The 22705-nt window shown below is 40.5% G+C and overlaps 1 protein-coding gene across 5 annotated transcripts in view; it reads left to right on the top strand.

Annotated features, from left to right (window-relative positions):
• The window catches only part of strbp (spermatid perinuclear RNA binding protein), a 137266-nt gene that overhangs the window by 38896 nt on the left and 75665 nt on the right, over positions 1-22705 (top strand). Inside the window, exon 1 of one of the 5 annotated variants that reach the window (XM_052037338.1) lies at positions 11869-11985. The exons of the other annotated variants lie outside the window; for them this stretch is intronic. The gene's annotated coding sequence lies outside the window, so the exon portion shown is untranslated. Of the gene's footprint in view, positions 1-11868; positions 11986-22705 lie in introns of those variants that run through there. 5 annotated transcript variants of the gene reach the window in all.

Here is a 22705-nt window from a genome sequence, read left to right as displayed (position 1 = left end):
TGATACCAAGAAATGGCTGAGTGCACTAGTTAATGGAATAATTATGGACACCATAACATCCCACCTGTGGTCTGAAGCCCTGTGCTCCAGAACTAGCCACAATTCTAGCCAAGCTGTGCACATTGGGATCTAATTGATAAATTGCCCAGGCATGTTCTGGCTAATCCAATATGTTATCATCCATTTGGCTCAATCATCAGCAAAATGATAGAAAGGTTCATCAACAGTGCTATTCAGCTGTACTTGCCCAACAATAAAACTGATTAAAAAAAAAATTATTGAGGCTTGATTTAGCTTCTGCCAGATTTACTTGGATTTAGACCATATTGGAGCCTTGGTCCAAATATGGAGAAAGAGGAGTTTCAGGCATGATGTGTGCCTGACATCAGGGTGACATTTGACCAAGAGACCCTGGTAAAATCGAAGTCATTGGTAATTAAGGAAAACTCTTTGCTGGATGGCGTTGCATCTCCCACAAAGGAAGTAGCTGGTGGTTGGATCTTAGCCTAGGAATTGGATCTTAGCCTTGAAGTTTGTTAGACCCAAGTGAAGCCGCAAGATTATCTTAGGCTGCTTCAATTCATTCTATCATCAGGTAAAAACTGGAGATGTTTGCACAATGGTGATTTCAATCATAACTCCTCAGCTCAGGAAGCAGTCTGTGCTTGGGTAATATTCAGGTTTGGGTTGATAATTAGCAAGGAATATGTAAGCTTAAATTGTAGGCAATGATCAGCTCTAGGAAAAAAAGGGGCTAATCACCACCTCGTAACAGTCAACAGCATTACAGTTGTTGATTCTTTTGCATTAATGTTCAGAGGATCATCAGAAACCTAACTGGATAAGGATTCAACAATTTAAAGTCTAAGTTGAAGAAGAATGTCTTTTTGAGCATACTGAACCTTTGGAATTCTCTACCCATAGGAACTATGGTTACTGAATCAAAACGTATGTTTAAGGCTGAGATTGTTTTGGACAATGGGAGAATCGGGTTATCTGAAATGGGCAGGGAAGTGGAGATGAGGCCAAATATTAGATTAACTATGTTCTTAATAAACAGACCTGAAATCCCAGAATGGTTTTCTCCTGCTATTTCTGGTGTTTTGTAGGCAAGAAACTAGATCTCCAGCAGTGAGTGATTCATTTCCTGAATCCTTAAGATATTTCCACTTTTTTAAAGTCAGAAGGAAGTGCAAAGAAATGCTCTCTAGTTGCCTGGATGAGTGTTACTCCAATAGCATAACTGAAGTTTGATAACATCCAGGATAAAGAACTCACTTGATCAATCTGCCAGCATAAACATTCATTTCTCCACTGCTTGGACAGAATGGCAACAGTGTGTGCCATGCACAAAATGCACTGCGGTATCTCGCTATTACCTTTACCATATGGAAGGGCAAGGAAAGCAGCTTACATTCCCTTCCAAGTTGTGTAATATTGTGACTTAAAATATATCGGTGTTCTTTTATTGTTGTTCGGCCAAAGTCCTGGCCCTCACTACCACCAACACTGAATTAGTATCTTAAGATGGACTGCAGTAGTTCATGAAGGTAGCTGTCTCTGACCTTCTCAATAGTAATGGTGGATGGACAACAGTGGCTGGCATTGACAGGAATGCTATATCCCAAGAAAGAAAAAAATTCTGGAGTCAGCGGAAATCCACTTATCTTACTATTTGTCTGGAACTAAACCAAGTGCAAAACAATATTAATAGGCATAATAATGCATTATTATTATCTAGATCCTCAATTACTTGGCATTTACTTAATCAAAACCAACAGCAACAAGCCAATGACACTAAACAAGACAATGACATTAAACAAGACATGTTCTATTAAAACATGACCATTGTTGCAAAATATTTGCATAATAGTGGAATCACTGCACATTGTAACTGCCATGCATGTAATGCATTGTTGTTATCTAAATGCAGTCCACATCTGGATTCAGACTAGTTATCCACTCTGAAGCAAAGTGGAACAAGAATCATTCAATCACTTTGTCAGAATCAAGTGAGGCACAGACTCTGGGGCTTTGGTGCATAACAGAAACCATTTCACGTGCACACTAAATTGAAATGTCAACCTAGCTGGAGGAACTCGAATGGATTTCCTGTTGAAGACATCATAGCTGACTGAGACAGGCAAGGTTATCAACTGATCTTCTCTTGTCCAGATCTTTCATGTTATAATTGCATCTCAAAAGATAGGGGTATACAGTGCCAGTTATTGTAACTAATACATTGTATATAAACCATGAAACCAAATCTCAAATTTATCTTTGGAGGAGAAGCAAACACAATACTGGTGGCAGATCATTTCTTCATTCATAACAATGCTTGGTGGGTTTAAGTATTGACAACACTACCACTTTTTTCTTTACATCCACACACAATAAAGCAGACAGGGCAAAAAAAAAGTTCCGCACCAAATTAAGTAGGCACCAAATTAAGATGATGAATCTCATGGGTAATAATCTGTGCATTATCACCTGAGACCTCATGCCAATTTGCATAGAACTAATGATGTTGGAGAAATTAATGTGTGGCTGAAAGATCAGTGTGGTAGAAGTGGGCTCTGGCTCATGGAGCACTGGTGAATATGGGGGAAAGTGGGAGCTGTAGCATTGTGACCAGTATTCTAGTTAACCAAGGAAGTGGAGTGGACTTAAAAAAAAAATCAGGAAAAGAGATCAAGGTTGCTGAGATGTAAATCAAATGACAAATGTAGAGAGAAAGGTCTGCATATGGGAAAAAATGAAGAGATTGACAGAAAGGGATAGAGAGTACAAATCTAAAAGTGGATAAGGATAAAGGTTAAAAAACTAATAAAAGGACAAAGCTGAAGGCTCTGTGTCTCAATATACATGGAATTCGAAACAAAATGGATAAGCTGAGGGCAAATAGATAAATATGATTTGATAGCTATTATAGAGACATACCTGCAGGGCATTTAGGAAAAACAGGAAGTTGGAAAAGGTGAAGAAGTGGCTCTAGCAATTAATAATGGTTGGTGCCAGAGGGAGGAATGACATAAATTAAGAAAACCAGAAAGTAGAAGTGGAGATAGGGAATAATAATGGCAAGAACTCACCTGAGGGACCAATGTATGGGGGCTGTTATATTAACCACAGGTAGGACAGAGTAGGAAAGAAGAAATAATGGAAGCTTGTCAGAAAGGTATAGTAATAATCATCTTTTTCTTAAGCTACATATAGAAAATCAGATAGGCAAAGGTAGCTCAGATGAGGAACTCGTCGTGTTTTCAGGACAGTTTTTTAGAACAGCACATTCTGATGCCAACCAGAGAGCAGGCTACACTAGACCTGATATTTTGCAATGAGACAGGATTACTTAATAACCTCCATCATGAGGGTAACTTTGGGTAACAGTAATCATAATATGATAGAATTTTGTATTCAGTGTGAGGGAGAGAAGAATGTATCCAAGAACAGTATTTTAAACTTAAATAAGGTCAGTTATGAGGGCATGAAAATAGAATAGCTAAAATGAAGGAGCAATTGGGTTAAGAGATCAGTCAGTCAAGATGTGGTGGCAGACATATAAGGTGATCTCAGTACACAAAATAGATGCATTCCAACTTGTGATCTTTTGATCAATGAGAAAGAAAAAATTCCAAGAGGGTAGATCCATCTTCAGTGGTTGACTAAAAAAAGTTAATGATAGTGTCAAACTTAAAAGAAAAAGCAAAGATGGGACAGAATATAAAACAAAACAGCAAAGAATGAGGAAAATATTGATAAGGAAAGAAAATTGAGTATGTGATAAACCTGACCAGAAATAAAAAAAAACAGGTAGTCAGAGTTTCTGTTGATATTTAATGGAGAAAAAAGTTAACACAGTGAGTAATGGTCTAATAGAAAGTGAGTCTGGAGAATAAAAAAATGCAAAGCAAGGAAATGGCAGATGAATTAAAGAGGTATTTTACATTAGTCTTCACAGTAGAGGTCACGCATAGAAATAGCTCTAAACTGGGAATTCAGAAAGATTACTATCACTAGGGAAGTTGTGGGCTGATAAGTTTTCAGGTGCTAATACTAGGAGCTCTTATCTTGTGCACTAGCCTTTTATGTGGCACCTAATCTGCTTGTTACATCCTCGATTAACTCTAGCAAATTTGTCAACCATGATTCTCCTTTCACAAGACAAGGTTGACTTGGTTTAATTGCATTAAGCTTCTCTAACTGACTAGTTATTTCTTCCGTGATTATAGATTCTTGCATTTTGCCAACAACATATTAATCTAACTGGCCTATAGTTTCCTGCTTTTTGTCTCCCTTCCTTCTTAAAGAAGAACATGATATTTGTGGTTTTCCAATTTGCTGGAACTTGGTGAGTTTTGAAAATTTTCAACCAGTTGCTCTACTTTCTCTGTAGCCAATTCCTTTAAAAGCCTTGAATGCAGGTCATTGGGTCCTGGCAACTTGTCAACCTTTAGTCCCATTAGTGTTCCCTTGTGATAGGAGTTGTTACAAGTTTATTGGTGTTTGAAACTAGCCCGTCTGTCATTCTTGGGATATTTACAGTGTCCTTTACTGTAATTGGTTTATTATTATCATGTGTACCAAGATACAGTGGAAAAAATACTTAGTTTTGCATGCCATCCATTCAGATAATTTCAAAACATAAGTACATTGAGGTAGTACAAAGGGAAAAGCAATAACAGAATGCAGAATATAGTGTTACAGTTACAGAGAAAGTGCAGTACAGGTAGACAATAAGGCACAAGGGCCATGACGAAGTGGATTGTGAAGTCAAGAATTTATCTGTATCGTACAAGATGTCCGTTTAAGAGTCTTGTAACAGTGGGATAGAAGCTCTCCTTGAGCCTGGTAGTGTATGTTTTCAAACTTTTGTATCTTCTGCTCGATGGGAAAGAGGAGAAGAGAGAATGACAAAGGTGGGCGGGGTCTTTGATTATGTTGGCTGATTTCCCGAGGCAGTGGGAAATGTAGACAGAATTAATGGATGGGAGGCTGGTTTTCGTGATAGACTGGGATGTGTCCACAACTCTGCAATGTCTTGCGGTCTTGGGCAGGAAGTTGCCATACCAAGCTGTGTTGCATCCGGATAGGATACTTTCTGTAGTGCATCTATAAAAATTGGTGCAGGTCAACTGGGACATGCTCAACTTCCGTAGCCTTATGAAGAGGTAGAGGCACTGGTGTGCTTTCTTGGCCATTGCATCTAGGTGGTTGGACCAGGACAAGCTATTGGTGATGTTACCTCGTAGGACCTTGAAACTCTCAAACTAGGAATTTGAAGCTCTCAACCTTCTCCACCTCAGCACCATTGATACATACAGGGGTGTGTACTCCACCCTGCTTCCTGAAGTCATGATTGACCCAAACTATTGGCTTAAATTAATTCTCCAGTCTCACGCTCCAGGTATCCCACACTTAGCTTACTCTCTTCCTTTTATATATCCATAGAAGCTCTTGCTTTTATTTTGATATTACTTGCTAGTTCCTAAAACAAAATCACAGTCTTCTGGTCAACCACTAACTTTTGCCACTTTGCTCTAATTTTTAGTTAATATTTTCCTTTGTTAACAGTGGATGGTTCATCTTTCTCATTGAGTCCCTCTTTCTGATTGGGATAAATTGCTGTTGAGTGTTATGAAGTAGCTGGCTAAATATCTGCTAATGCTCATCTACTGACCTTTCCTTTAGTCTGTTTTTCTGGTGTGCTCTGCACATCTCTTCCTTCATGCTTTTGTAATTGCCTTTATTTAAGTTGAGATGACTAGCTTTGAACGGAGGTGTTTGCCCTTAAAACTGTATTTGAAATTCCAAAATGTTGTGATCATTGCTTCCTAGAGAGTCCTTAATAGAAGATCTTTTCAGAGTCAGAATCAGGTTTATTATCACTGACTTGTATGACCTGAAATTTGTTGTTTTGTGGTTGCAGTACAGTGCAAAGACATAAAAACTACTATAAATTACAAAATAAGTAAATCCTACTTCATTACATGTGACCAAATCTAAAATGGCCTGTTCCTGGGTAGCTTTTGTAATATATTACTTTAAGAAACAACCTCTGATACACTCCAAAAGATTACTCTTCCACATCACCGTTTTGATCAGTCCAGTCAAGATGCAGATTGAAATCACTCAATAATTGCAATTCCCTTCTTGCATATTTTTGCTGTTTCGTTATTTTTGCTTTGTCCTATTGTGAGATAACACTTTGAGACCTATAGATCACTCCAGTGTGCAACTTCTTTGCTTTCCTTACTTCCACCCAAACCGATTCCACATCATGATCCATTGCACAGTACCTTCTGAGATTAATAACATTACCCCAACTCCCATTTTGCCTATTCTTTTGGAACATTGAATTACCTGGAATTTTGAGTTCCTGGTTCTGATCAACCTGTAACCATGTTTCTGTAATAGCTAGTAAATCAAACTCATTTATTCCATTTGTGCCATCAACTCATCCATCTTGTTACAAATGCTATGGATAATTCCTGCTACACAGTTGTGCTCATATTTTCTGGCACTTTGTTTGATTTTCATTCACTTTGCTATCCTGTCCCCTGCTCTTTCATGTCTTTTTGATTTATTCTGCCACTTGAACCATCCCCTCCCCTCTAATTACTTTGAAGTCCTATTCATTACTCATACAGTTTGCCAGGACACCAGTTCCAACGCAGTTCAAATGAAGGCCTATTCTCCCTTCCCCAGTACTTGTGCCAGTACTCCCTGAATCAGAACCCATTACTTCCATAGCAGTCTTTGAGCCACATGTTTATGTCTCCAAACTTGATTACCTGCTGCCAATGTGCACATGGCTCAGGCAATAATCACAAGATTTCCTTTGTGGTTCTGTTTTTCAATTTTGCTCTGAGCTGCTCACAATCACTCAGCAAAATCTTGTCCCTGGTCCTACTATTTTGTTAGTGCCTGAAGGGACCAAAACAATTGCATCTTCCCACTCTCACTCCAAGTTCTCCCCCAATCCAGAAGAGAGCCCTGGCAACATGTGGGCAACACAGCGTTTAGGACTCTACCTTTGCTGCAGAAAACAGTGTCTGTTCTCTAACTTTTTTTTACTTCTACTTGAATGCTTCACCCCACCACGGCTCTCCCCCCCCCCACCCCAACCCCAGTGCCACAGTGTAATGGACAGTTTGCACATCCTCCCTGTAGTCTGCTTCATTCAAACAACCATTCTGCAACAAACAAAAAGCCGTATCCCTCAGGGGTGTACCACGTGGATCAGTGCTAAGGCCTTGACTTTTTACAATTTATAAATAACTTAGATGAAGGGACTGAAGTCATGATTGGTAAATTTTCCATTGATGCAAAGATAGGAAGGAAAGTAAGTTGTGAAGAGGATGTAAGAAGGCTACAAAGGGATATAGATAGTTTGAGTGAGTAAGCAATAATCTGGAAACGAGTATAATGTGGCAAAATGTGAAATTGTCCATTTTGGCAGGAAAATTTTTTAAAAAAGCAGATGATCTAAATGGTGAGAGATTACAGAGGGATCTGGGTGTCAAGCATGATTCAAGAAAGGCTAATATGCAGGAACAGTACATTATTAAGATAGCAATAAACAATAACATTCTGTAGCTAGGAGAATTGAATACAAAGGTAGTGAGATAATTCATGTGAGACCACATCTGGAGTACTGTGTATGCCTTACTTAGAGTAGAATGTTGATGCTCTGGAAGCAGTTAAGAAGTAAATTTACTAGACTAACACCTGGAAAAGACTGCTTGTCCTTTGAGGAAAGGTTGGACAACTTAGGCTTTTATCTGCTGAAGACCATAAGACATAGAAGCTGAATCAGGCCATTTGGCCCATTGAGTCTGCTCCGCCATTCAATCATGGCTGATTTTATTATTCCCTCTCAACCCCATTCTCCTGCCTTCTCCCAGTATTATTTGATGCCCTTACTAATCAAGAATCTATGAACCTTCACTTTAAATATACCCAATGACTTGGCCTCCATAGCCGTCTGTGGCAATGAATTCCACAGATTCACCTCCCTTTGGCTAGGAAATTCCTCCTCATCTCTGTTCTAAAGGGACGTACTTTTATTCTGAGGCTGTGCCCTCTGGTCCTAGACTCTCCCACTACTGGTAACATCCTCTCCATGTCCACACTATCCAGGCCTTTCAATATTCGTTGGGTTTCAATGAGATCCCTCCTCAAACTTCAGCGAGTAAAGGCCAAGAGCCATCGAATGCAACCTACACGTTAACCCTTTCATTCCTGGGATCATTCTCGTAAACCTCCTTTGGACCCTCTCCAATGCCAGCACATCCTTCCTTAGGTATGGGCCCCAAAACTGCTCAGAGTTCTCCAAATGTGGTCTGACCAACGCCTTCGTCCTTGCTTTTATATTTCAGTCCTCTGGAAATGAATGTTAACATTGCATTTCCAAGCAAACTCGTCACCAGACTCAGAGACCTAGGACAACACCTGCCTCTGTAACTGGATCCTTGACTTTCTGACCAACAGACCGCAATCAGTGAGGATAGGCAGCAACACCTCCAGCATGACTATTCTCAACACTGGTGCCCCACAAAGCTGCGTCGTCAGCCCTCTAGTCCCTATATACTCACGACTGTGTGGCCAGATTCTGCTCTAACTTCATCTACAAGTTTACAGATGATACCACCGACGTAGGCCTTATCTCAAACAACGATGAGTTGGAGTACAGGAAGGAGATAGAGAGCTTAGTGACGTGGAGTCATGACAGCAACCTTTCCCTCTGTGTCAACAGAACAAAAGAGCTGGTCATTGACTTCAGGAAGGGGAACAATGCACATACACCTGTCTGCATCAGCGGTGCTGAGGTTGAGAGGGTTGAGAACTTCAGATTCCTAGGAGTAAACATCACCAATAGCCTGTCCTGGTCAAATCACATAGATGCCATGGCCAAGAAAGCTCACCAGCGCCTCTATTTCCTCAGGAGGCTAAAGAAATTCGGTATATCCCCTTTGACATTCACCAACTTTTATCAATGTTCCATAGAAAGCATCCTATCCGGATGTATCACGGCTTGGTACGGCAACTGCTCTGCCCAGGACAGCAAGAAACTGCAGAGAGTTGTGGACACAGCCCAGCGTGTCACGGAAACCAGCCTCCCCTCCTTGGACCCTGTCTTTACCTCTCACTGTCTTGGCAAAGCAGCTAACATAATCAAAGACCCCACCCACCTGAGTCATTCTCTCTTCTCTCTTCTTCCATCAGGTAGAAGATACAGGAGCCTGAGGGCATGTACCACCAGGCTTAAGGACAGCTTCTAACCCATTGTGATAAGAGTATTGAATGGTTCCCTTATACGATGAGATGGACTGTGACCTCACAATCTACCTTGTTGTGACCCTACACCTTACTGCACTGCACTTTCTCTGTAGCTGTGACACTTTACTGTTATTCTTTTTACCTGTACTACCTCAATGCACTCTGTACTAACTCAACGTAACTGCACTGTGTAATGAATTGACCTGTACGATCGGTATGCAAGACAAGTTTCTCACAGTACCTCGGTACAAGTAACAATAATAAACCAATACCATTTGCCTTTCTTACTACCGACTCAACCTGCAAGTTAGCGTTTAGGGAATCCTGCACTAAGACTCCCAAGTCCCTTTGCACCTCCGATTTCTGAATTTGCTCCCTGTTTAGAAAATAGTCTATGCCTTTATTCCTTCTACCAAAGTGTATGGCCTGCACTTCCCTACACTGTATTCCATCTGCTACTACTTTGCCCATGCTCCCAACCTGCCCAAGTCCTTCTGCAGACTCCCTGCTTCTTCAACACTACCTCTCCCTCCACTTTGCATCATCTGCAAACTTGGCCACAAATTCATCAATTCTGTCATCCAGGTCATTAACATATAACATGAAAAGCAGCAGACACAACACAGACCCCTGGGGAACACCACTAGTCACCAGCAGCCAACCAGTAAAGGCCCCCTTTATTCCCACTCTTTGCCTTTTTGCCAGTCAGCCAATCTTCTATCCATGCTAGTACCTTACCTGTAATACCACAGGCTCCTACCTTGTTTAGCAGCCTCCTGTTCGGCACCTTGTCAAAGGCCTTCTGAAAATCCAAGTAAACAATATGCATTGACTCTCCTTTGTCTATCCTGCTTGTTACTTCCTCAAAGGATTCCAACAGATCTGTCTCCTCTTAAGGAAACCATGCTAACTTCGGCCAATGTTCTTTTATTTATATATAAAAACTTATTGGTATCCTCTTTTATATTATTAACTAGCTTACCTTTGTATTTCAAATAATCCCGTGTCTTCCAATTTACTCCCAGAAACTTCTGCCATTGCTGCTCTACCGTCATCCCTGCTAGGTATCCAGTCAATTTTGGCCAGCTCCTCTCTCATGCCTTTACTTAACTATAATACCGATGCATCTGATTTTAGCTTCTCCCCCTCAAACTGCAGGGTGAATTCTATCATATTATGATCACTGCCTCCTAATGGTTCCTTTACGTTAAACTCTAATAATGAAATCTGATTCATTGTGCAACACCGTATCCAGAATTGCCTTTCCCTAGTGGGTTTGACCACAAGCTGCTCAAAAAAACCATCTCGTCGGCATTCTACAAATTTCACTCTTGGGATCCAGAGCCAACCTGATTTTTTTTTCCCAGTCTACCTGCATATTGAAGTCCCTCATGACCACCGTAACATTGCCTCTCTTACGTGCCTTTCCTATCTCCTGTTGTAATTTGTACCCCTCATCTTGGCTACTATTCGGAAGCTTGTATACAACTCCCATCAGGGTCTTTTTACCCTTGCAGTTCCTTAACTCTACCCATGAGGATTCTACATCTTCTGATCCAATGTCACTTATTACTAAGGATTTGATTTATTGCTTACCAACAGAGCCACCCCACCCCCTCTGCTCACCTGCCTGTCTTTTCAATAGGGTGCGTATCCTTGGATGCTTTGGTCCCAGCTGTGATCTACTTTCATCCACAACTTGGTGATGCCCACATTGTCATACCTGCCAATTTCTAACTGCGCTATAAGCTCACCTACCTTGTTTCATATACTGCATGCATCCAAATATAACACCTTCAGACCTGTATTCACCACCCCTCTTCTCAAATTTGTCTCCATGTTACCTGAAATTAAACTCTTATCCTTTTCTAAACTTTCTGCCTTATTTTTTATTCGGGAGACTTCAGTAACGTCTCCTGCACTCTCCTTCCCTTTTACTTTATCCATATTTTTCCAATCTGTTGAACCCACCTGTAAAAGTAACTGAGAATGTTAGGGTTAATGTTGTTCAGCTTGCTATGGCTTAACCACGGCATGACTATAGTAGAGGTGCATGATGTATCCAGGTGCCCTGTGTAAATCAAAGAAGTAGTTAATTGAGGAGTATCCCTTGTCTCTGCAAGCTGGTTGAGATAAGCAGTTATCCTTGGAGCCTGGAGCTGTCTGTGACTTCAGATTGTAACATGATGAACTGCTGCTGGGTTACAAGTGCTTAAAGATAAGAAAAAATAACAGATAATGAAGGAAGAAGTAAATCATTATAATTAAGAAAAATATTGTTAGCATAGCTTGCTATGTGAAACTTAGCACATAGGCTTCTTTGCTTTAAGTATAAAAGAGGGACCCTGGCATTTGAATCTTTGAGTGAGTATCAATACAGAGCTCGGGCTACACTGTTTACTCTTTCTCTGTATCCCTCGCTCCCGCTAGCAAAAGAAAAATAAAGTGCTTGTTGTACGCTCCTTGGTTCTGTTTGTCTTTGCTTTATTACAGCGCGGAATGACTTTAACACACCTCCCCTACTATTTAGTTTAAAGCCCTATCCACAGCCCTAGTTTTGCGATTCGCCAGGACTCTGGTCCCAGCGTGGTTCAGGTGGAGTGAGAGATGACTTGACCGAAATATACAAGATCTTGAGAGGTGATTGTGGAAAGGATGTTTCTTCTTGTGGGAGAATCTGGAACTTGTGGTCACTATTTAAAGGTAAGGGGACATGCATTTAAACTGGATATGAGGCACAATTCTTTCTTCAAATGTTGTGTCAATGGAACTCCCTTGCTCAATTTACAGTTTTTGAATATTTTTAAGGCGGGGTAGATTGCTTCTTGATAAGCAAGGGGTTAAAGAGTTACCATGGGTAGATGGGAATTTGGTTACAATCACATCAACCACGATCTAAATAAATTGCGAGCAGGCTTGAGGAGCTGACTGGCCTACTTCCGCTCCTAGTTTGTGTGTTCGTAGAGTTTGAGTTAATTCATTACCAGGCTACATATATATTTAAGACGAGTGAACATTGTTGGTTGTCAGCAAGCTGAGCCTAAGATAATGGCTGCGTGCCCACTTGAACATAAAGGAGAGCATTTGTTATTTTGTAATAAATGGTGCACTCTCAACTGCTTCAGTTCTCTTGGCTTTGGATTTTATACTAATGCAGCACTTTTGAAGAAGATTGGACTGCTAATTCATCACTTTCACTGCAGTTTCCTTGTAAATTTTTACTGTGTGCATCTGAGGTTAAATGCATTCAAGCCTTGCACAAAAAGGCAAGGTTTGGTAGCACTTAGAGCCAAAAGAATTTACTTTCCAAAGCTAATTCTTCAAAGTAAATTGAGTCTGTATAGTGGTGAATGTACTTACCTTTTTTTTTATAAGATTTGGGTGCCTACTGGTTTTCATAAAATTTATGGATAATGCAGGTGCCTTGCAGATTTAATATGTGGTTCTTTCTGATCTTAAGGGTTTTAATCTTTGCAGGAAATGCTTGCTTAAGGTGATTGGAGGAGGGTATAAGGGGGATGTCGGGGTAAGTTTTTTTACACAGAGTGGTGGGTGCGTGGAACACACTGCCTGCAGAGGTTGTGGGGGCAGATACATTAGGGACAGTTAAGAGACTCTTAGACACATGAATGACAGAGAAATGGGGAGCTGTGTGGGAGGGAAGGGTTAGATAGATCTTAGAGCAGGATAAAATGTCGGCACAACATTGTGGGCTGAAGGGCCTGTACTGTGCTGTGGTGTTCTATATTCTAAAATAGTTGCTTTTTTTAATAAAGCAAGATAATATGAGAAAAATGCGCTTTCAGTTTAGCATAAAGCAGAAATAATCTGTAACAATTGTTGCCAGAGTTGAACTTCCAACTTTGTATTTTCTTCCACCACCTGCCCATTGAAGCTGTTCGAGCATGGTCAGATCAGAGCCTCAATGCTCAAGATTTTGTGAGGGGAGAAGGTGCTGATATTGGTTCACCTATCCTGCCAGAGGATTTGGAAGATTTTGCAGAGGCCTTGGTGGTACTTCAGTACTTTAACATACTTGCTAATTACACATGTTCATTTGCCAAACAGGAGGTCAGAGATCAGTGCTGTTTGGGAGACCACGAGCCTGGAGCTGGATTTCAGGCTTTGGTCTCTGGTGGCTGAAGCCTTTGGTGGTGCATTGGAGGTGATGGTGGATTTCATCATTTTGCCTTCACTGAGGAGTGGTTTTCAAGGTTTCGTAGTGATCCACATTGACCAGAGTCTCATTGTGGATCTCGTAAGAGCACATAAGAAATATGAGCAGAAATAGGCTATTCAGCTCCTCATGTTTCTCTGTCATTCATTAAGGTGATGACAGATCTTTTACCTCAGCACCACTTTCTTGCACTAACTCCATATCCCTTGATTGCATTATTATACAGAAATCTTTTGATCTTTTTCTTGTGTGTGTTCGATTGTGGTGTTACAGTTGCACATATACCATTCACCAATAATGTGACTCTTATATTGAGCTTTATTCAAACTATTACTTACAAAAAGCAAAGTACAAACACTTGCAGCTTGCACAGTATGTTATCCATCAAGACAAGTGGTCATGGGTTTTAGTCACACTTGTGGCTTCTGTTTGTTCTCCAAATCAGGGTCTCTGCTTGTCAATGTTGGTCCTTGGGTTCCTCTGCAATCCCAGATTCTCATGTTGTTCCAGGGTTCAGTAAGAAATTAAATTCTGTTTCCAAGACCCACTTATTCCTTGTTCTCTTGTGATACAGCACATTGATGGTACAGTTCAGGTTTGACCTGTTTCATCTGTCTTTGTCCCATTTCAGCTGGAATACAGGTTGTTAAATATCATGTCTGTTTCCACTTTGCCAGTTATGTAGCATTTTAGTTATTGGTACTGAGCCAATCAAGCAGAGAGAAGTATGGAATTGATTGCTGCATGTGGGAGCAAGTCTCATCACTTAGGTATTTCTCTGCCGCAACCTAAGCTCCTGTTATCTTGTATTACCATAGCGATGGCCAGTTCTTCTCCCTGCCAGTGAGGTCCGACATGCCATTGGAGATTTCTTAGAGTGGACCCATTGTTTCTTATCTCACCACAACCAGTTGGCCATTGTTTTGTTGCTTCCAATTTATTAGCCCTCTGAGACCTTGTCTCTGAGTAACGGGACCTAACCTCCCAATAAATTACTGTTGCTTAGTGAAACTGAGAGTATGTTGTATTGGGATATTGCTCCTTATCTCTTGAGGATCTGATTTCAACCTGTGGTTCTGTTTATTTCACACCGGTGGCTTCTTAAAACAATTCCTGATTCAGAAGCATATGATCAATCAATCCTGGAGATCCACTCCTTCGAGTTGTGCTCAATCTCTTTGCTTATATTTTATTCTCTGAGAACTCCACAAACCATTAACCATCCTTGGATATGGCTACCTCCAAATCTTTTAAGGCGATCCATACTGTCCATTCCTCTATCGTGAGATGCCCGTTTTACCCTCTGACTTCTTTGCGGTGTCAGTATTCTACTTTGTCTATCAAAGTAGACCTCACATTTTTCCACATTATATTCATATGAAAATACAAATTAGAAATAGCAGTAGGTCGCTTTACTTCTGCCTTAAAAATATTCAGAGACACTGCTTCCATTGCACTTTGATGAAGAGAGTTTCAAAGTCTCATAACCCTCTGAAAGAAAACTTTTTCCCTTATCTCTGTCTTAAATTGATGACCCTTTTTTTTATTAAGCAGCAACCCCTAGTTCAAGATTTTCACAAATGAGGAAACGTCCTCTTCACATATACCCCTCAGGATCTTGTGTTTTAATCAAATCCCGTATCATCTCTTAAACTCCATCTGCCATGTTCTTGCCCATACACTTAGCCTGCTTATATTACCATTGAGGCCTTTCCGCCTCCTCTCATTTCCCACACTGCCATCCAGCTTTGCATCATCAATAAGCTTTTATATATATATATATATATATATATATATATAACTAATAGTTCCCTCAACTAAATCATTGCAATAGATTTTGAAGATTGAACCACAAGAATATAAGAAACAGGAGCAGAAGTAGGTCAATCGACCTCAAGCCTGCTCTGCCATTCAGTAAGATCACGGCTGATCCATTCTTGGCCTCACCTTCAGTTCCTCTTTTCTCCTTGTAGTTTGAATATATTCAAGTTGGCGATTGACAAACATTTAATGAATCCGTCTTCACAGCTTTCTGAGGCAATGAATTCCAGAGGTTCACTTTGAGAGCAGATATTCTTCTTCATCTCTTGCTCAAATCGACAATTCTTCATTTTGAAACTACTTCCCTATTTCTGGATGACACCACTAGGGGAAAACATCCTCTCAGCGTCTACGTACCCTGTCAATCTCCTCCAGAATCTTGTATGTTTTAATAAGATCACCTGATATTCATGCATAGGCCCATCCTGCTCAACTTTGCTTTATATGTCAACTCCTTCATCCTGCCAAGTCATCATGCTGAACCTTCTCTGCACAGCCTTCAGTGAAAGGACATTCTTCCTTAAATAGCAAGACCAAAGTCAGAGAAACAGGCACTTTGGCCCAACTCATCATGCTGACCAAATGCCCGTTCAAGCTAATCCCATTTCCCCATGTTTGAACCATATCCTTCTAAACCTTTCCTATCCAGGTACTTGTCCAACTGTCTTTTAAAAGTTATTATTGTACCTGTTTCAACCACTTCCTTTGGCAGCTCATTCCATATACATACAACTCTCTGTATACAAAACAAAAAGTTGCCCATGAAGTTCCTATTAAATCTTTCCCCTCTCACCTTAAACCTGTGCCCTCCAGTTCTTGAATCCCCAACCCTGGGAAAAAGACTTAGTGCATTCATCCTATCTGTGTCCCTCATGATTTTATTCACAGCCATAAGGTCACCCCTCAGTCTCCTACATTGCAAAGAATAAAGTCCTAGCCTACCCAACCTATCCCTATAACTCAGGCCCTCGAGTCCTGGCAGCATCCTCCTAAATCTTCTCTGCGCTCTTTCCAGTTTAATGATGTCTTTCTTACAACAGGGTGGGCAAAACAGTACACAATACTCCAAGTGCGGTTTCACCAACATGTCTTACAACTGCAACATAACATCCTAACTCCTGTATTCAAGCCTTGACTGATGAAGGCCAGCCTTCTTCACCACCCTGTCTACCAATGACGCCACTTTCAGGAACCATGTACCTGAACTCCAAGATCCTTCTGTTCTACAACACTGCCCAGGGCCCTACCATTTACTGTGAAAGTCCTACCTTGATTTAACTTTCCAAAATGCAACTTCGCACTTATCTGAATTAAACTCCATTTGTCATTCCTTGGCCCACTTACCGAGCTCATCAAGACGCTATGCTGTGGGCACTTGCATGGGCCCCAGCTATGTCTGCCTCTTCATTGGCTACATTGAACAGTCTCTGTTCCAAGCCTACTCAGGCCCCATTCCTCTTGTGATCCCCTCTGATCAAGATCCCACTGTATTTCTTGATAACCTTCTTCACTGTCCACAACACCACCAATTTTACTGTCATCTGCAAGCTTACCATGCCTTGTACGTTCTCATCCAAATCGTTAATATAGATGACAAACAACACCGACCCCTGAGGCAAACCAGTAGTCATGGGCCTCCAGTTCGAGAAACAACCTTAAGTATATTCCAGGTGCTGTCTCACCAACACCCTGGAAACTTGCTGCAAAACTGGGCTAATTTTATACCCTATACTTCTTGCAGTGAAGGCTGGCATTCCATTAGTCTTTCAATTCCTTGGTATAATTGCATGCTGACTTTCTGTCTCATACCAAGGATCCCCAGATCCTTTGTATGGCCACATTTTGTAATTTCACTCTATTTAATTAATAATTTACTTTATCGTCCTTCTTTGCAAAGTGCATAATCTTACATTTTCCCAGATAATATTCCATTGAGTAGCTTCTTGCCCAATCTCTAACATATTTATGACCCTTTGTGGGTTCTTTATATCCTCTTCTCAACTTGCTAACCCACCTACCTTTCTATCAGCAACAAATCTGCTTCGAGTACACTTGGTCCCTTCATCCAAATCATCAATATCCAATCAATACAAGTAAATGATAAAAGGTATTAGATGAATATTATCTGGGATTTTTGCAGAACAATTGCCCATCTTGCATTGAGTCAGCTCCCTTCTGTACAAATGGCCAATTCAGCATAGACTATTACAACATGGGCCATCTGAATCAATGCTATGACTTTCAAAATGTAATCCAGTTAGTCTTGCTCCTCTATATTTTACCCAGACACCCCCCCCCGTTTTAATTTTATTTTGTTATTTATTCTATTCTCTTTCGAACATACCAGTTACATATCCTATACGTATTTTGCATTTATAAAAAAATGCTGTTTTTCCCAATTATCTTAAACCCAGTTATCATGCTTCTGCCATTGGCAACAGTTTCACTTTGTTTGATCTAAATTCTCATGGATTTTAAACACCTCTATCAAATATCCCCTTATTTTTCTCTGCTGTACTCCTTGGTAGTAACATCTCGGTGCCTCATGAAGGCGGCATCCATCATCAAGGACCCTGACCACCTGGGATGCAAAAAGACGCATTTCACTGTGTGTTTCGATATACACGTGACTAATTAATAGATATCTTATCTTCATATAACCGCCATCGGGGAGGAGGTACAGGAACCTGAAGACCCACACTCAAAGATTTAGGAACAGCTTCTTCCCCTCCATCATCAGATTTCTGAATGGTCCATGAACACGGCCTCATTAGTCCTTTTTTTTTGCACTATTTATTTTTGTAGCTTGTAGTAATTTTTATGTCTTTATGTCTTTCACTGTACTGCTGCCACAAAACAACAAATTTCATGACATATGTCAGTGATAATAAACCTAATTCTGATTTATTAACCAGGAATCCAGATGCTGCTAAAACAGCCAAAGACTTGGACACACCCTTCTATTCTTATACACCTTGTAAAATTATGCCATTAAGTTTGCATTCTCATTCTTTCTACCAAAATGTATCCTGTCACACTACTGAGCAGTGAATTTTACCTGTTGCTTTAGTCTGGCTTCTTGCCTATATTTGCTTAGTAGTATTTTGTTTCACCTCCAAAATACTGGTGAATTGCAAATTTTGAAAATATGCCCTTGTGGTCATTATATCAAAAACGGCAAACTTGCTAGTCCTAAACCCTACAGAACCTTGCTATGTATCTCCCAGTCTGAAAAAGTTACTCACCTCAGCTCCCTTTGACTAATCTTGTATCCTTGTTGCTCCTTTCTCTTTTGTCTCATGAGCTCCACTTTTGTTAAAAATAACCTAGCAGTCAATGTTGAAAATCGGTACTCACAACTGCACTTCATCCAGATGCTCTGATACCTCACCAAAATAAAATTTGGCTAAGCATGATTCGCCATTGACAATTTTTTGTTTGCTCTCCTTTATTAATCCATGTTTCTCCAAACAGCTGTTAATTTTTTCTTGAATTATTGTTGCTAAAAGTTCTCCCATCACCGATTGATTTATTTCCTGGAATTGACAGGTTTATCCTTGCCTCTTTTTCACAAAGTGGAATCATTTGCAATCATTTACTTCTGTAGTTAAATAGTATTGGAAGTTTGCAGCCAGCACCTTCCCAATTTCCACCTTTGCATTCCTCAGAAATGTGGATAAATTCCATCAAAATGAGGTAACGTACACTTTAAATATCTTTCTGGTACCATCTCTTCATCTATTTTTATCTTCTTTATATCTCAGCATGCTTATTTACTGTTACTCTGGAATACATTCCTTCCTTGTAAATTTCTGCCTTCTGCTTCATATCACTGGATTTGCATTTTGACCCTTAAATGGCCATACCAGTTACCTGACATCCCTTTTGCTGTTAACAAGCTTACATAAGACCTTTTAATATTTTGTTATTCAGCGGGTACTTTCAAAAGAATAAAAACAGGAAGTGTTAACTCTATTTCTCTTCTCATGGATGCGGCTTGATAAGCTGAGTATTTTCAGCATTTTCTGTTTATATTTTAGATTTCCAGCATCTGCGGTTTTTGATTTTCATGAGCTTTCAAAAGCAGTATCAAAAACAAAACAGGTGGATAGAGTAGAGCTTATCTGGATTCCACTTCCAAAGAGCTGATGCAGACTTAATGGGCTGAATGTCACTACCTTTTCCTATAATTAACATTCCTTGAAATATGTGGTTAAGTCGAGTGTCATTGAGGGCTTCTTAGCAATATTGTGTCAGCTAGTGAACTGGAGGCAGGACTGAGCATATGACTGGGCTCATAGAACACAGCTGATTGTACAGCAAATGAAATAAGTTTACTCAGAAATAAAGTCTGCCTAATGAGCGGAGCAAATAACTTATGATGGAAACAGCATGACTTCTCCCAAGAAAAGCAGGACAATTCCTACAGAAAGTTGAGCATGTGGAAGATAGTTGCACACAAATTATTTTCATAAAATCAATCTTTTATATGTAAGAATATCTGTAGCTAATCATCGAAACACACAGCAAAATGCATCTTTTGCATAGAATGTGCTGGGGGGCAGCCCGCAAGTGTCGTCACGCATCCGGCACCAACATAGCATGCCTACAACTTCCTAACTCGTACATCTTTGGAATGTGGGAGGAAACCCAAGCACCCAGAGGAAACCCACGCAGTCACGGGGAGAATGTACAAACTCAGATCACCTTGGAAAGAATAATAGGGCTGAGCAGAGTCAGCATGGATTTATGAAAGGAAAATGATGTTTGATCAATCTGCTGAAGTTTTTTTGAGGATGTGACCATCTATGCGGGAGAACCAGTGTATGTAGTGTACGTACATTTTCAGGTGGCTTTTGGTAAGTTTCTGCATAGGAATTGGTCAAAAATTCGCAGAACTGATGGTAATACGCTAACATGGATTGAGAATTTGTTATTGACGGAAAGTAAAGAAAGTGAATAAACAGGTCCTTTTCACGTTGGCAGGCTGTGAATCATGGGGTACTGCAGGAATTGGTGCTGAAGCCAAAGCTATTCCCTATCCATATCAACAATTTGGCTGAGTTTGCTAAGGATACTCAAGTAAGTGTGAAAGTACCGAGGAGTATGCAAAAAGACAGCAAAGGAATAAACAAGCCAAATGAGTGGTTGTGTTCATTTCAGATGGGATATAATGGAAAAATGTGAGGTCGTTCACTTTGGCATACAAAACGCAGTCGAGATAGGATGGTGTTGATATCCAAAGAGACCGAGGTGTGCTTGTTCATGAGTCACAGAAAGCAGTGTGCAGCTGTAGCAGGTGATTAGGAAGGCAAATGGTAAGTTAGTTTTTATTATGATAGGATTTGAATATAGGAGTAATCAAGTATTACTGCAGTTGTGCAGAGCCCTAGTGAGATCGCACATAGGGCATGGTGTACAGTTTCTATCTGCCTAAGATGGGATACAGTTGTTGTAGAAGGAATGCAGCAAAAATTCACTAGATTGTTTCCAGGAATGGTGGGTTTGCCACATGAAGAGAGATTAAGCAGCCTAGGCCTGTACTCTGTAGCATTTAGAAGAATGAGGGACGTTTTCTTTGAAACTTAAAAAGATGCTTGCCAGTATGCAGGGAGGCTGAGAGTCTGAGAATAAGGAGTAAGCTATTTAGAACTGGGCTGAGGAGAAATTTCTTCACTCAGCAGTGGTGAATCTTTGGAATTTTGCACCTCAGTAGACTGTAAAAGCTCATTTGTTGAGTTCATTCAAAACAGATGATAGATTAAGGGAATCAAGGGATATGGGGATAGAACCATAGAACACTACAGCACAGAAAACAGGCCATTTGGCCCTTCTGGTCTGTGCTGAAACGTTATTTAGCTAGTCCCATTTACCTGCACCCAGTCTATAACCCTCCAGACCTCTCCCGTCCATGTATCTATCCAATTTATTCTTAAAACTTAAGAGTGAGCCCACATTTCCTACATCAGATGGCAGCCCGTTCCATACTGCCACCACTCTTTGAGTGAAGAAGTTCCCCCTAAACCTTTCCCCTTTCACCCTACAGCCATGACCTCTCGTACTTATCTCTCCTAATCTAGGTGGAAAGAGCCTACTCGCATTAACTCGTCTATACCCCTCATAATTTTGTAAACCTCTATCAAATCTCCCCTCATTCTTCTGCGCTCCAAGGAATAAAGTCCGAACCTGTTCAATCTTTCCCTGTAACTCAACTCCTGAAGACCCGGCAACATTCTAGTAAATCTCCTCTGCACTCTTTCAATTTTACTGATATCCTTCCTATAGTTAGGTGACCAGAACTGCACACAATACTCCAAATTTGGCCTTACCAATGTCTTATACAACCTCACCATAACATCCCAACTCCTATATTCAATACTTTGATTTATGAATGCCAGGATGCCAAAAGCCTTTTTTACAACCCTGTCTACCTGTGACGCCACTTTCAGGGAATTATGTATCAGAACTCCCAGATCCCTCTGTTCCTCCGCACTCCTCAGTGCCCTACCATTTACTGTGTATGTCCTCGCTTGATTTGTCCTTCCAAAATGCAACACTTCACACTTGTCTGCATTAATTTCCATCTGCCATTTTCTGGCCCATTTTCCCAGTTGGTTCAGATCCCTCTGCAAGCTTTGAAAGCCTTCCTCACTGTCCACTACGCCTCCAATCTTAGTGTCATCAGCAAACCTGCTGATCCAATTTCCCACATTATCATCTAGTGCGGGAAAATGGTGGTGAATCAGCCATGCTCGTGATGAATAAAAAAACAGACTCAAAGGATGAGGAGGAAGGCTTCTGCTCCTATTTCTTAAGTTCTTGTGGTAGGCTTGTATCTGCCAGAGTTTAGAAGAGCAAGACGTGATTTGATTGAAACGTAAGCTCCTAAGTGGTCTTGTCGGAATGGAAGTGGAAATGATGCTTCATCTTGGGGAAGAATTTAGTTAGAGGTCAGTGTTTTAAAAGAAAAATTTATGGAACTTTTTCCCCAAGGGCAGTGGAGCTAGAGTCTGAATATTTGTCAGCAACAGATAGGTAGGCACTTGAGATGCAAGGGAGTGAAAACTTACTGCTGGTAAATGGGACTGCAGCGTTGAGGTTACAATTAGATATGCCATGATTGTATTAAGTGGTAGAATAGGCTTGAGATGCCTCCTAATTATACTCCTCCTAAGTTATGTGTTTGTTTTTCCAAAATTAATCATAATTAATTTTTAAATTAGAAAAAGTTGGGGTAATCATGGTTTTAATTCTCACCCAACATAAGGATGTATTTACAGGGCAAAATATCTTCTAACATGTTCAGAGAAGGTGAGTTCTGCACAGACATACAAGGTAACGGTGCAAGCTGAGGTGAAGCCTGCAGATAGATCAGTGTGTATGGGGCCAGGTGAGCAACAAATGACTGTGTAAAGACATTGATTG

The sequence above is a fragment of the Pristis pectinata genome, chromosome 23 (assembly GCF_009764475.1).
Source record: "Pristis pectinata isolate sPriPec2 chromosome 23, sPriPec2.1.pri, whole genome shotgun sequence".
Lineage (NCBI taxonomy): Eukaryota > Metazoa > Chordata > Chondrichthyes > Rhinopristiformes > Pristidae > Pristis > Pristis pectinata.
The sequence above is the reverse complement of the archived record's forward strand: the minus strand, read 5'-3'. Positions and strand labels throughout refer to the sequence as shown.